Below are 15,808 nucleotides of genomic sequence, written 5' to 3' on the forward strand. Positions count from 1 at the left end.
CAAAATTGTTTTGTTCTTCAAAATGCATTTATTGGTTACATTTTCAAAATTTTGTCAGTAAAGGTCCTTTTTTTTTAATACTTTTTGGGATAATTTTTCAGTGACGACTCACATGACAAGAAGAATTAATTTCTTAATGTTTTTTCTAACCAAAAAAAAAAACTTTTAGGACGGAAAAATTTAATTCCTAAAACTTATACATTATACCGAAACTATCCAAGAACTAACCAGCTTTTGTTGGATCACAAATGTACAAATTAAGCCCCACAAAGTCATTGGAAATTCTAATCACGAAGTTCTAGTGAAAGTTTTTGAATTCACATTAATCAATTTGATCTTGGATTAGATTAGTTCAAACATTACATGAAAAACCCTAGATCTGAACCAGATTTGAAATCCCAAAAAACTCTGAAATTGATCAAAGTTTGGGCACCATGTAAAAAAAATCTTTACAGCACAAGATAGGAACCAATTGGTAGTAGAGAACAAGAACATCAACATAAGCTACATGTGTGCCTTTAGTTTTGTCCCCTAAACCCAAGAAATACATTTCTAATCTTCTGTAGTTCCATTAGAACATCTCTAGCATTCATTCTCTTGTGCGGCAGTTCAACAAAACAAGAAACTCCAATTTGAATGACCAATGCAAGACAGACCTCTAATCTAGAAATGTTCTTTGTGCTACTTTGTCAGGTCCTACTTGGCTCCTCTTCCTCTGCCAATATGATTTGGTGATCAATAATCTCCATTACTTGATCTGAAAGAGACCTTTTTGCATGGATATGGAGGCTAATATTATCAATGAATATGTTATCAGTAGGTCTTTTTCTTGTGAACATTTCCAGTAGTAACACTCCAAAGCTATACATGTCACCCTGTGTTGATAGCTCTTCACCCATACCATACTCTGCAGTATGAAATAATGAAGAAGAATCCAAATTAGTAAATTCTAGTATAATCTTTCAACTAGCAAATTATTTTTATACCTTCTTTTGGTAAAAGAACTATAATATTTCAAAATATAAATTATCTCCAAGGTTTAATATCAATTTTGGGATACCAATGGGTATAACAAGAGTTACATTAATTTGTTGCAGTAGAAAAACACCCAACTTGGTGATAAAGGGAGTACTCATCTATAGCATAACTAGAACAAGGATTAATTTGTACATAAATTTGTCTTAGTTTATAGTTCACCACAAATAAATAATATAAAACAAAATAAAAATAACATTTCTTAATCAATGTAATGGAATGAACAATAAATATAGACAATTACCTGGGGCAACATATCCAACTGTTCCTCTAATCCCAATTGAACTTGATTGATGATTATTGGATATACCTGTGGTGGCTGAAAGAATCCTTGTGAGGCCAAAATCACTAACATGGGCACATAAATTATCATCAAGAAGAATGTTACTTGGCGTTAAATCGCAATGAACGATAGCCACTTCACAATGATGATGAAGATAATCAAATGCAGAGGCCACATCAATGGCAATGTTTAGCCTTCAAACAAATGTCAAGTGATTAGGGTCTTGTTGCTCTGAAAAACAAATTGGATGTAACCAATTCTCTAAACTCTCATTTTTCATGAACTCGAAGACCAATGCCTTAAAATCATTGCCTTTAAAATCAATGCTTGAGCAAGATGTGATTACCTTTATTAGATTACAATGGCGAATGTTCTTCAATGCTTCACATTCTGTTTAAAAACTCTTGATTGCTCCACATTCATGAAGCTTGAGTACTTTCACAGCAATAATTAATTTGTTGAATTTGAGAATCCCTTGATGAACCAAACCATATCTTCCCTCACCAATTAAGTTGGTTGAAGAGAACCCATTGGTTGCGTGAAAAATTTAGCCATAAGAGAGTTGTAAAAGTTGGTTTTGCAAAGGCAGGGTTGAAGAGGCTTGTTGTCTGGACCTTCTAATTCTATAAATAATAGCTGAAGTGTACACTATTAATAGAAAAATAGTGAGAGTTACTACTACAACTATTACTCTACGCTTAAAAGGTTGTCTCCTTTCCTTCAAGTCTTTTACAAGACATGCAGGCAATTGTAATACTTTCATTCCTCCATAGAGCTTTTTATTTCCAACAATTGAGAATGCACTAATGTTTCTGAAGACTACTCCATTTGGAATTTCACCATCAAACATATTGTAAGAAAGATTGAGGTTTAGTAAAAGAGGTAACTCGCTTAAAAAGCTTGGAATTTGTCTTGACAAGTTATTGCAAGAAACATCAAGAACTTGAAGACCCGTTAGTTGTTTGAAGGATTCCGGAATTGTACCTTCAAAAAGGTTACCCATCATGTAGAGGAATTCTAAAACTTAACTGTTACCCAAAAGACAACCTAAGAGGGGGGGTAAATTAGGTTTTTACAAATAAAAATAATAATACCCTAATAAAAATTATGACTAGCACAATAGATAAATATAATTAATGAAATAAAAATAATTAAAACAAGTGTTCTAACAACTATGTTAATTAATGATTTTGGCACAATAAAATATGAAATATAGCTATGACAATTTAAATAAAAATAACGAGATAAGGGAGAGAGAGGCAAACAAATTTATAGTGGTTCAACTTCAACTCAGCCTACGTTGTGAGAACCCAAATATACAAATAAAGTAAATAATTAAATAATAATAATATTACAATCTCAAATATTTTGGTGGTGAATCCTAAAGTGCAAATTAAATATTTGGAAGGTCTTTTAATTAATTTTAAAACCTAAAATAAATTTATGGTGAAAGACTTTAATTTAGAGGCAAGGTTTATTATAAATAAAATATAAAAAAAAATAGAGAAGAGGGTGTGACTTGAACTCTAGACCACAAAATTAATAAATAAGGCTTTTACGATTTGAGTTGCTTATAACTTACACATATATTTTGTATATTTATCTATTTATTTGACCTACACATGCTTACCAACCACTAGTATAAAATAAAAACAAAACAAAACCCTAGCTCTTCTAACAATTTCCCTAGCAGCAACAGCAGCCGTGAGAGAGAAGAGAAACAAAAGGTTGCAACTAATTATGGATGGAATTGGGTGTGTTGTGCTATGTGTGATTATCAAAGGATGGCCCTCCTAGGTTTTCTTCTCTTCTTTCATTGTTCTTCATCCTTATTCTATAATTATTTTATTCATTCATGGAGAGGTTGTAGGTTTATGTATTTTGTGTATATATATATACACTGTTAAGAAATCTGAGGAGCTTAATTTATGTGTAAAGAATGGGTGTAATTCTTAGTTCAAAAAAAATTCTGCACAGAATCGCAAACTTTAAAAATATATCAAACGGATGAATTTTGAACTGAAATTTTTACAGTAGATCAATTACATATTGAATTGCATATCTAAATTTTTGCATAATTTTTGGCAGTCAAAATCCATATAAACTGATGCATTCAAATCTGTCCAGAAAACTGGTTTAAACAGTAAATTCGGGAGTGGTGTTCTCTTTGGGTATAAATCCGAAAATTATCAAATCAGTGTCATTAGAACCGGTTACGAGTCTAGTTTCTTACATTTTTGGCCTTGCATCGATTGCTCCTGTACTAAGAGAACCATTAATTTATTTAAAGTGCTGCATAAAACAACATGTTTGGACATAATTAATTGTAAATAATTATTAAGCAAATCAAGTAAAACCAATTAGGTTTGAAACTTAGGATATATTAGTTGATATCTGGAGGGTTTTGGAATTTTTCGAATGGTGTAGAGTGGGCTTTTAATTTTCAGAGTTAGTGAACAGTTCAGGAAAACCTATTAAAAATTCTATTTTATCTCAAAATCACATTTAATTAAGTTTCAACCGGAACCCATGTCTTGGGTGATTTTAGACCTTGAAGAACATGAATTTAGGTAATATTTAAGAGTAACGGTGAGTTGGTTTGAGCTGTGTTAGTGCGCTTTAGTTGAGGTTACTTAGTTTCTATTCTTTAGTATTTTTAAATTAGTAGTGACGTGTAGTTTTTATACTTGGTTCAGGGCACTAGTTTGACTTTTATACTCTATTCAAGGATTACATTATTTCGTTTTCAGGTGAGCAGTTTCATGCTACATATTTTTATAAATGTTCCCCTACCCTGAACTGTTGGAAAATTAAATTGTTGTTTCATGACTAAACTGTTTTGATAAATTATTCTATTATCAATGGAATCAAATTATTTCTGAAACATGTGTGAACTTGGCATACTATAAACTATTTGTTTTGGTCTCATTTTATAATGATTAACTACCATGTTTTGCAAAACTGATGTGTTTTGATTATTGGGACCATCTGTGCATTTAGTCCAGGGAAATTATTCCACTGTGTGTGGTGACTCTGGCCACTAGGGAACAGATCCGGGTTAGGTCGTGATGACTCTAGTGCTCAACAATTGTAAGGAAAAGACTTAGGTTAAGCTAGGTGACCTTCAATCGGATCGTCTTTGAGAAAAGGCCCAGGTTGCCACCCTGAGGATGACTCTTAGTTCGGTATTGGATCCAACGAGACTTATAGCCTTGAGAACTGTGTGGCATATTACTTGTTATTTTCTTGGTACCCAAAAAATTATTGGTGTTCATGTTGTAATATGTTTTAAATGGAAAATGTCATTTATCATGTTCTTGAGAGACATGAGTATTTTAACTGTTGAACTATGGAACCTTCTTTTTGAAACAGATTATCTTTATCAAACCTGTATGCCAATCTAGTTTCTATGATATATATCTTATTTTGGAATTGATCTCTGTTTTCAGAATTGTATATACTATCCATGTTGCTACTCACTGAGCTATCAGTTGATTTAATTGTTTATCATCTCCAGGTGTTGAAGGACTTAGAGCGGACTCGTGGCGTAGTGGGAACTCAATTGCATGGACCTCTAGGACATTCATTTATTTTGTTTTAGACTGTTATGTCAAGTTTGTGCATATTTATATTTTTTTATTGAGGTTCATTTAGGATTATTTTGATATGTGGGTTGTTTTTATCCCATAAGTTTAGATGGTATTGATTATGGTTGATTTTGCCATTTATACTTGTGGCATGACACTGGATTGAGTTTTTGGTTATTTATTAATGGACTATTTTATAGTTATTCAATGTGTATGGTTTCGTATTTAGGCTTACGTGTGCCTTAGGCTAAGGCCCTGTGGGTCACGGTCGGTCATACCCGGATTTGGGGTGTGACATACGTCCACTGCTCAAGTTTCACTTGAGATTTTTCACTATTCTCTAGCTTCACAGGGTGCTAGCAACCTTTTCACAGATGGAGCAATCCTTCACGGATTTTACACAGACTTTCTAAGTCCAAAAAACACTGAGAGTACTACACTCTTATAGGATTGAAAAGAAGGTGTTTTTCCTTTCACAGAAAGCTACAAGAATTATCTCTCAAAGATAAATATAAAAATGAAACTCTGATTTTTCTGTAATCCTCACACAGGAAAGATGGGTTTAAAGCTATACCACTTAATGTATAATTTTTTAGAGAGGATGTAAACAAAAATTGAAGAACACTTCTCATAAAAATTGTCAGAGAATAGATGAGAGGGATTTTAGATCAAAGAATATTTTCTGGTTTCTGTAACTTGTTTGTAGTTACTGTCTCTTGTTCACATCAGAGGCTTTGGTATATATAATGAAACTTATAGCCGTTTATAGCCGTTGTATTTATTTGAATATCTTCCACTCCATCATTACTAATTTGAATATCTTCTACCCTATTATTACTTATTTGAATATCTTCCACTTGAACCTTTTGGCCTGCTGTGCTGGGCTGTTTGAACCTTTGTCTTGGGCTGCTTGAACCTCTGGTTTGGGCATTATTTTTGGGTTAAAATGAACTCCTAATTTAAGCAAATATTAAATACATTCAAACAGTATTTAGGATAAAAGTTTAGGTGAGAAATAATGGGACAAAATAAATTTTGATTCTATTTTTCTCTTTCAAATAAATTAAAACATGATTAAATAAATCATCAAAATAAATTTTGGATTCTATTTTTCCTTTTCAAATAAATTAAAATATAATAAATAAATCATCAAAATAAACTTTGGATTCTATTTTCATCTTTCAAATAAATTAAAACATAATTAAATAAATCATCAAAATAAATAAGTCTAACATTGACAATTGCTGAGAGTAGCAGGGATTTCTCCAAATAGTTTGTTTTCTGATATTTCCAATCTTTCATGATTTTTCAAGTTGCCCACTTTTTGTGGTAGGAATCCCGTTAGGTAATTTTGACTCAAGATTAGAATAGTAAGAGAAGAAAGACCGAAGATTTCTTGAGGTATATCTCCAGTGAGGTGATTGTCTCCGAGATGAAATTCCCTTAGATTTGTGCAATGATCTAAAGAAATTGGTATGCTTCCCTCTATCATATTTTTTGCTAAGTCAAGAATACCAAGCCGAGTAATGTTTCCAATAGATGATGGAATTTCTCTAGAGATGTTATTTGTTAGAAGTAGCAACTTTTCCAAGTTGGAGAGTTTTCCAATGGAATTAGGAATACTACCAACGACCATGTTGGTACTTAAATAGAGTGTACGCAAATTTACAAGGTTTCCAATACCAAGAGGTATGCTACCAAATATATAGTTGCCATCTAGAGCTAACCAAGTGATTGTGGTGGAGAGATTTGCAATGGAATTGGGCAATAAACTTTTGAAACCATTTATAGCCATGTCCAACCATTGTAAGCTGGAACAATTAGACAAAGAACTGAGAAAGTCCATCAACTCATTGCCCTTCTTATCTTCTCCTGTTCCTAGTCTATTAGTGTGACTATTTACCCATTGTAGCTCATAAAGGGTCCCAAAATTCATTGGTAGAGGACCAGTAAGAGAATTTTGGCTAGTCTCAATTTCTACAAGTCCTGAAGCATTGGCTATTGAAGAGGGAATATGCCCATAGAATTGATTGCTTCCAATATGGAAAGCTTGTAGTTTTGGAAGGGTCAAGCCCAAAATGGAGGGAAAACTTCCATGCAATTGGTTGTCATTTACAAAAAAGTAAGTGATGGATGAGATATTGTAAAGAGATGCAGGAACCATACTAGAAAAATTGTTAAAGCCCAGAATAAGAATTTGCAACTTTGAGAGTTGAGCAAGTTTGCATGGAATGCTTCCCTCTAGATTATTGTGCAATAGAGAAAGCCCGAGAAGATTGGAAAGGTTTCCAAGCGAAAGTGGGATAGGTCTGGTGAAATGATTTTCAACAACATTAAATTTAATGAGGTTGGACAAAGAACCCAACTCGGCAGGAATTTTACCTCCTTGATTGTTATCAACTAGGCTGATTACTCTCAAGTCTGAACAATGAGTCAAATTGGCAGGAAATTCACCTTCAAAAGAGTTAATGAAAAGTTGAAGATATTGCAAACAAAACAACTTGCCAATTTCTAGTGGAATTTCACCATGAAAACTATTGTTACTAAAGATCAATCATCCTTAAAAAGGTGAGGTTCCCAATGTAAGGAGATAGAGGACCCACCAATCCCAAAGATGGCAAGTTTAGAATGGTCACACGTTGATGTCGACGACCGCATGACACTCCGTGCCAATTGCAAAAGTGGATAGAATGATTCCATGAGCTGAGGATACCAAGGGGATCTCCTGATATCATGTCTTTGATTGGAAACAGAGCCTGACGGTCTGCTTCATTTGTGAAGGGAAAGGAAAAAGTTTTTGATGATCCAATAAAGATAATAATGAAGAAAAAAATAGAACAGAGAGGTGATCTTGTTTGTGTTGAAAACATATCTATTTGTGACATATTTTGTCAAATCAAAAACTCATATGAATGAAAATGGGCTAATGTAATAGCACACCCAAGAGACGCACATGTATGTCACATATTTATGCACACAAATATATATATATATATATATGTATATATATATATGATTGGGATCCGAAGCCAAGTTGTGGGTGATACGATTGGGCAAAGCTACCATAGGAAGTGTTCCAGTGGACCTTAGTCTGTTTTGCTGTTTGTTTCTTTTGATTACTTCTGTTTTTTCTTCTTTAGATTCGTTTTGGTCGTCCAAAAGAATATTTTAGTGAAAGTTGCTTGCTCAGCCGTCTCTAATTCATATAATGTAAAACCTTTTTCACATAAGGATTGTTGGAAAATTGGTTTTATACAGGCTTATTTTGGGCCATCTTTGAGCCCAAAATTCAGTAGGGTCCATACGTCTTTTGGGGTGGGTCCGAAAAGATGACGTGTTCCTTGCCGCGTGACAAGTCACACAGTGAAGACGGTTCGTCAAAACCATTTATGAGTGAATGGAAACTTGACGTCGTTTTCGGGTTCGTGGAATGGACATTTAAAGAAGTAAAATGTGGGTTTCCATGAAATGGTTATCCCACATTGGAAACTTAAGAGAACTTATGTGTGTATATAAGTTCTAGGTGGCAACACTTGGGTTAGACCCTGAGAGGGAGATTTGTGATCTGGATTGGGCCGTGGAATTGGGCCGGACAGATTTGGGCCGGACAGAGTTGTGCCAGACAGATTTGGGCCGAACAGGTGTTGGGCCAAGTTGTGTGGCCCAGCCTTGAAGGAAGCTGCTCGGTTAAGGCAGCGCGTGGATTGACCGAGCTGCAAGGATCCGTGGTTACGAAGCCGGTCAGGTGAAAGGTCCAGCGCCAGGAAAGGCAAGGTTGGACCGAGGTACCTTTTTGCTCGGCAGGTAGGTCGACCGCAGACAAGCGTAAGTTGTCCCGAGCTCGGCTTTGTCGAGATGCCGCCGAGTCCGGTCCTCATCTGAGCTTAGCTATTGGAGTACTTGGGCATGATGGCCGAGATGGTACTGCCCGGCTGCCGAGCTCCTAGGAGAATGGGCACGCAGTTAGGTTAGGTGGTGCTCAGCAAGGTTTATGCTGACAGATGGGATAGTAGTGCCACGTGTTGAGAGGACACTGGGAGTAGATTTGGGGCGCAGAAGGTATATAAGCACGTCTGCGCCCCCCATACGCGGACAGATGAACATTTGGTGAGACATACACTAAACACTCAACACTCTCCCTTCTCTCTATCTATCCCCTGGTGTGTGTTCTAACTTGACCGTCGGAGGGGTTTTCCGGCCACACACCGCCGGGTAGCTCACCCACATTGTGCTTTCAGGTGATCGGACAGAAACGGAGCTTGGAAAAAAGGAATACGGGCTCGCCTGAATATTTGCTCCCCGTACAATTGGCGCCGTCTGTGGGAAGCTTGACAGATAAAACCTTGTCTTCCAGGCTCATCTGATCGCCGTCCATGGCGAACAACGACGAGATTTCGTTGTCCGCCATCGATGGAGCTACCCCGAAGTTCACCCGACGGAGAGAAGGACATCCTGTCATCCTTCCAATGGCGAACTTGGATACGTTCACTGGAGGACAGTCAGGAGACGCGCGGGATAAGCGCGGAAGAAGTTATGGTCATTCACGAAGTCCAGACGGTCATCGGCGGCGGAGAGAATCACATGCCCGACGTCTGGAACACAAGTTGAGGGACCAAGACCCCGTCATCTGGCGAATGGCGGCGGAGATGGAGGAGTTAAAGCGGCATGTCAAGGGAAAGGGTGTAGATGGAGTGGTAGACCACAGAGAGTGCACCCCATCCCGTTGTTCAGAGAAGTCCAGCGCGCAAGATAGCACTTACCAGCCCTCACGTCCGGTGACAACGTCGAGATATTCCTATTCCGCTCGTTCATAGGACTTGCGGGCAGTCTTGAAGGAACGGGCTCGCCGGCAGGAGGCTCAAAGGGTGCCGGCATTCCAGCGAGGAGGTCGGAATGCCCCCACCCCGCCTAGTGGCGCCACTCCTTGTAGATACAGACTTGACGAGGCTGAGCGCCACCCCTTTCTCCCTGGAGATAGAAACAACACCACTTCCCGCGGGCTTCCACCAGCCAAAGTTCACGCTTTATGACGGAAAGACCGATCCGTATATGCATGTAAGCCACTTCCGACAGGTCATGGCCGGACATAGGTGAAATGACGCTCTTATGTGCCTCATCTTCCCGTCAAGTTTGGGCGAGTTGGGCTTGAAATGGTTTGAGAGGTTGCCGGAGGAGAGCATAGAAAGGTGGCAGCGGTTGGCGGAAGCCTTTGTGACGCGTTTCAAAACCAACACCAAAACGCCAAAGGAAGTTGGCCACCTTCTCAGTGTCAGGATGGAACTGAGCGACACTCTCAAGGCGTACAACTCCAGGTACTGGGATACCTTCAATGGGATCCTAGATTGCCCGGTCAACCTGGCAATCACCCAATATAAGCGCGGTCTCCCGCTCACACATAGGCTGAGGGATTCGCTTACAATGAGCCAGCAGACATCCATGTGGCACCTAATGTAGCGCATCAATGAGCACATCCGAGTAGAGGATGATGCAACGACGTCCACCACAGAGACAACCTCGATGGCAACGGGCAAGTGGGCGACTGGGTTTTAAGGAAGGTCATGGCCAACGCACTAGTGCCGGGTGAAGGCAAGCTAGGGGCAAACTAGGAAGAGCCTTACAAGATAACCGGGCAAGGGGGCATACCACTTAGAGGATTTGAATGGCAAAGGTGTACCCCGGCCATGGAATGCGGCCTTATGTAATTTTTTGAGGGACTTGTTTCCCTTACACTTCTGAATGCAAATACTTTTTTTGTCAATGTAATAGAAGTGAATTACTTTTGCTGAAGAGCTTTGTTGTGTCCGAAATAATAGTGGATGAGGGGCCTACTCTTCTGTTCCAGCCGAGATGATTTACTCCGACTGGTGAGTTGATGATTTGTTCAACTCCGAGGTTCCAGCCGAGATGATTTACTCCGGCTGGTGAGTTGATGATTTGCTCAACTGCGAGGTTTCAGCCGAGATGTTTTACTCCGGCTGAAGAGTTGATGATTTGCTCAACTGCGAGGTTTCAGCCGAGATGTTTTACTCTGGCTGAAGAGTTGATGATTTGCTCAACTGCGAGGTTCCAGCCGAGATGTTTTACTCCGGCAGAAGAGTTGATGATTAGCTCAACTGCGAGGTTCCAGCCGAGATGTTTTACTCCGGCGGAAGAGTTGATGATTTGCTCAACTGCGAGGTTCCAGCCGAGATGTTTTACTCCGGCTGAAGAGTTGATGATTTGCTCAACTGCGAGGTTCCAGCCGAGATGTTTTACTCTGGTTGAAGAGTTGATGATTTGCTCAACTGCGAGGTTTCAGCCGAGATGTTTTACTCCGGCGGAAGAGTTGATGATTTGCTCAACTGCGAGGTTTCAGCCGAGATGTTTTACTCCGACTGAAGAGTTGATGATTTGCTCAACTGCGAGGTTCCAGCCGAGATGTTTTACTCCGGCTGAAGAGTTGATGATTTGCTCAACTGCGAGGTTCCAGCCGAGATGTTTTACTCCGGCTGAAGAGTTGATGATTTTCTCAACTGCGAGGTTTCAGCCGAGATGTTTTACTCTGGCTGAAGAGTTGATGATTTGCTCAACTGCGAGGTTCCAGCCGAGATGTTTTACTCCGGCTGAAGAGTTGATGATTTGTTTAACTCCGAAGTTTCAGCCGAGCTAATGTTGCTCGCCAAGAAGGAAGTCGCGGAGTGGATGTTGCTCGCCTTCTTTGGAGTTACTTGGCCGAGCTGTTCTTGTCCGCCAAGAAAGAAGTGGCGGAGCGGACCTTGCTCGCCTTCTTTGGAGTTCCTTGGCCGAGCTGTTCTTGTCTGCCAAGAAAGAAATGGCGGAGCGGACCTTGCTCGCCTTCTTTGGAGTTCCTTGGCCGAGCTAATGTTGCTCGCCAAGAAGGAAGTTGCGGAGTGGATGTTGCTCGCCTTCTTTGGAGTTCCTTGGCCGAGCTGTTCTTGTCCGCCAAGAAAGAAGTGGCGGAGTGGACCTTGCTCGCCTTCTTTGGAGTTCCTTGGCCGAGCTGTTCTTGTCTGCCAAGAAAGAAGTGGCGGAGCGGACCTTGCTCGCCTTCTTTGGAGTTCCTTGGCCGAGCTGATGTTGCTCACCAAGAAGGAAGTCGCATAGCGGACCTTGCTCGCCTTCCTTGGAGTTCCTTGCCGAGCTGATGTTGCTCGCCGAGAAGGAAGTCGCGGAGCAGACCTTGCTCGCCTTCCTTGGAGTTCCTTGCCAAGCTGATGTTGCTCGCCATGAAGGAAGTCGCGGAGCGGACCTTGCTCACCTTCTTTAGAGTTCCTTGCCGAGCTGATGTTGTTCGCCGAGAAGGAAGTCGCGGAGCGGACCTTGCTCGCCTTCCTTGGAGTTCCTTGCCGAGCTGATGTTGCTCACTGAGAAGGAAGTCGCGGAGCGGACCTTGCTCGCCTTCCTTGGAGTTCCTTGCCGAACTGATGTTGCTCGCCGAGAAGGAAGTAGCGGAGCGGACCTTGCTCGCCTTCCTTGGAGTTCCTTGCCGAGCTGATGTTGCTCGCCCAGAAGCAAGTCGCGGAGCGGACCTTGCTCGCCTTCCTTGGAGTTCCTTGCCGAGCTGATGTTGCTCGCCGAGAAGGAAGTCGCGGAGCGGACCTTGCTCGCCTTCCTTGGAGTTCCTTGCCGAACTGATGTTGCTCGCCGAGAGGGAAGTCGCGGAGTGGACCTTGCTCGCCTTCCTTGGAGTTCCTTGCCGAGCTGATGTTGCTCGCCGAGAAGCAAGTCGCGGAGCGGACCTTGCTCGTCGACCTTGGAAGTTCCTTGCCGAGCTGATGTTGCTCGCCGAGAAGGAAGTCGCAGAGCGGACCATGCTCGCCTTCCTTGGAGTTCCTTGCCAAGCTGATGTTGCTTGCCAAGAAGCAAGTCGCGGAGCGGACCTTGCTCGCCGAGAAGGAAGTCGCGGAGCGGACCTTGCTCGCCTTCCTTGGAGTTCCTTGCCGAACTGATGTTGCTCGCCGAGAAGGAAGTCGCGGAGCGGACCTTGCTCGCCTTCCTTGGAGTTCCTTGCCGAGCTGATGTTGCTCGCCAAGAAGGAAGTCACGGAGCGGACCTTGCTCGCCTTCTTTAGAGTTCCTTGCCGAGCTGATGTTGCTCGCCGAGAAGGAAGTCGCGGAGCAGACCTTGCTCGCCTTCTTTAGAGTTCCTTGTCGAGCTGATGTTGTTCGCCGAGAAGGAAGTCGCGGAGCGGACCTTGCTCGCCTTCCTTGGAGTTCCTTGCCGAGCTGATGTTGCTCGCCGAGAAGCAAGTCGCGTAGCGAACCTTGCTCGCCGACCTTGGAAGTTCCTTGCCGAGCTGATGTTGCTCGCCGAGAAGGAAGTCACGGAGCGGACCTTGCTCGCCTTCCTTGGAGTTCCTTGCCGAGCTGATATTGCTTGCAAAGAAGCAAGTCGCGGAGCGGACCTTGCTCGCCGACCTTGGAAGTTCCTTGCCGAGCAGATGTTGCTCGCTGAGAAGGAAGTCGCGGAGCGGACCTTGCTCACCTTCCTTGGAGTTCCTTGCCGAGCTGATGTTGCTCGCCAAGAAGGAAGTCACGGAGCGGACCTTGCTCGCCTTCCTTGGAGTTCCTTGCCGAGCTGATGGTGCTCGCTAAGAAGGATGTCGCGGAGCGGACCTTGCTCGCCTTCTTTGGAGTTCCTTGGCCGAGCTGATCTTGCTTACCAAGAAGGAAGTCGTGGAGCGAACCTTGCTCGCCTTCTTAGTGCGGTCACCGTCTTGTAGACTAAGAACCGAGGAAGAGTTACCCCGGTCAGATAGGTAATCCCAGTCACGCTTGAGTGGACGGAATTAAGGGGCAATTGAGAGGGAGATTTGTGATCTGGATTGGGCCGTGGAATTGGGCCGGACAGATTTGGGCCGGACAGAGTTGTGCCAGACAGATTTGGGCCGAACAGGTGTTGGGCCAAGTTGTGTGGCCCAGCCTTGAAGGAAGCTGCTCGGTTAAGGCAGCGCGTGGATTGACCGAGCTGCAAGGATCCGTGGTTACGAAGCCGGTCAGGTGAAAGGTCCAGCGCCAGGAAAGGCAAGGTTGGACCGAGGTACCTTTTTGCTCGGCAGGTAAGTCGACCGCAGACAAGCGTGAGTTGTCCCGAGCTCGGCTTTGCCGAGATGCCGCCGAGTCCGGTCCTCATCTGAGCTTAGCTATTGGAGTACTTGGGCATGAAGCGCAGCATGGCAGACGATGGCCGAGATGGTACTGCCCGGCTGCCGAGCTCCTAGGAGAATGGGCACGCAGTTAGGTTAGGTGGTGCTCAGCAAGGTTTATGCTGACAGATGGGATAGTAGTGCCACGTGTTGAGAGGACACTGGGAGTAGATTTGGGGCGCAGAAGGTATATAAGCACGTCTGCGCCCCCCATACGCGGACAGATGAACATTTGGTGAGACATACACTAAACACTCAACACTCTCCCTTCTCTCTATCTATCCCCTGGTGTGTATTCTAACTTGACCGTCGGAGGGGTTTTCTGGCCACACACCGCCAGGTAGCTCACCCACATTGTGCTTTCAGGTGATCGGACAGAAACGGAGCTTGGAAGAAAGGAATACGGGCTCGCCTGAATATTTGCTCCCCGTACAGACCCCAAGAGGCACCCCAAGTTTGTAAAAGGGAGGAGTTATGGACAAAGTGAACCTTAGCCCAAACCACCACACACGCGCACACGCCACCGTCCGTCCTGCCGGGCCGGGCGAGGGTATGGATTGTGGGTCAAGTCGGTTCTAATATTAATTTTTTGGAGAAAATTTATTTGAATTTTTCCCAAATTCTTAATGAAATTAATTCAAATTTTGTACCAAAATTGAATTTAATTTTCTTGTCCATTTGTTACTTCTTCCAGTCCATTTTTCCAAACAGATCAAACTGTTCAAACTGTTTTCTAGATCTATTGCATCCAGACAGATTTAAAACTGCCAGACAGATTCAAATTTGCTAGCAGTTTTCCAACAGATAGAAACTACCCAGCAGTTATCTGTTGCACATGTTCATACAAAAAATATTCAGTTTGTTTTTCACACCTGTTCGGGGTCTATATAAACCAGATCTGTACTAGCATTTTGGTAATCTGAAATTCAATATTTTTGTTGCCTTCCTTTTGCTCTCTTGCATTAATCATTTTTCATATTATTTTAGGGAAAAATTCAAAGATGTTTGAACACAGGTTTTGTTTGCCGAACAAATTGTTTGGAGTGCTACTACAATTTATGAAGATCATTGTATCCTGGGAGATAGACGCCATTTGTCCATAAGCACCGTAGTGGGGCAAATCTGTCTTAAGGACAGAGTGTCACACACTCGACTTGATCTTTTAATTATTTATTCGGTTCGGTAAAATAAATTCGGTACGTAATTTATTTTTTATTTGTTTGATTTGTTTCAAGTTATTTTTTCTACACAAAACATTGTTCCAACAATCTTAAGACAAATTCAAATTATTCTGTTTATAGAATTTTTCGTTTATTTCCTTTCTTCTTTCTTCTTCTTACAGAAATTATTTTCTGTGATTTTACAAAATAATATTCTGGTTGGAAATCAAATAGTAGTAATATACTATTTGACAGATAGTAGTAATATACTGTCTATTTTCTTTGACAACTAGTAGTAATATACTAGTATTATTAACAATTCAGAATATTTATTTGTGAAATTTTGTCAGAAATTAATTTTGGTTTTCGGAAATTATTTCTGAGTGTTCATTAATTAAAATTCTATTTCAGTATTTTAATTATTGAAGTGTTACAGAAATTTAATTTTCTGTGTGGAATTAATTTGGCTAAATAAAATTTTATTTTATTTTCAAATTAATTGAAAATAAAAGTTACAATTATTGTTTCTTTATTTTACAGAATTTCATTATGTGGTTTTAGTTTAAATTTTCTGTATAGTATAAAATTATAATTATAA

The 15,808-nt window shown here is 41.2% G+C and overlaps 1 pseudogene; it reads right to left on the reverse strand.

The window, feature by feature from the left end:
* Positions 1-689: 689 nt before the first annotated feature.
* LOC114273683 (LRR receptor-like serine/threonine-protein kinase EFR) lies at positions 690-7,640 on the reverse strand (annotated as a pseudogene).
* Positions 7,641-15,808: the final 8,168 nt, after the last annotated feature.

This window comes from Camellia sinensis, chromosome 11 (assembly GCF_055761805.1).
Source record: "Camellia sinensis isolate YWXY chromosome 11, ASM5576180v1, whole genome shotgun sequence".
Classification (NCBI taxonomy): Eukaryota; Viridiplantae; Streptophyta; class Magnoliopsida; order Ericales; family Theaceae; genus Camellia; species Camellia sinensis.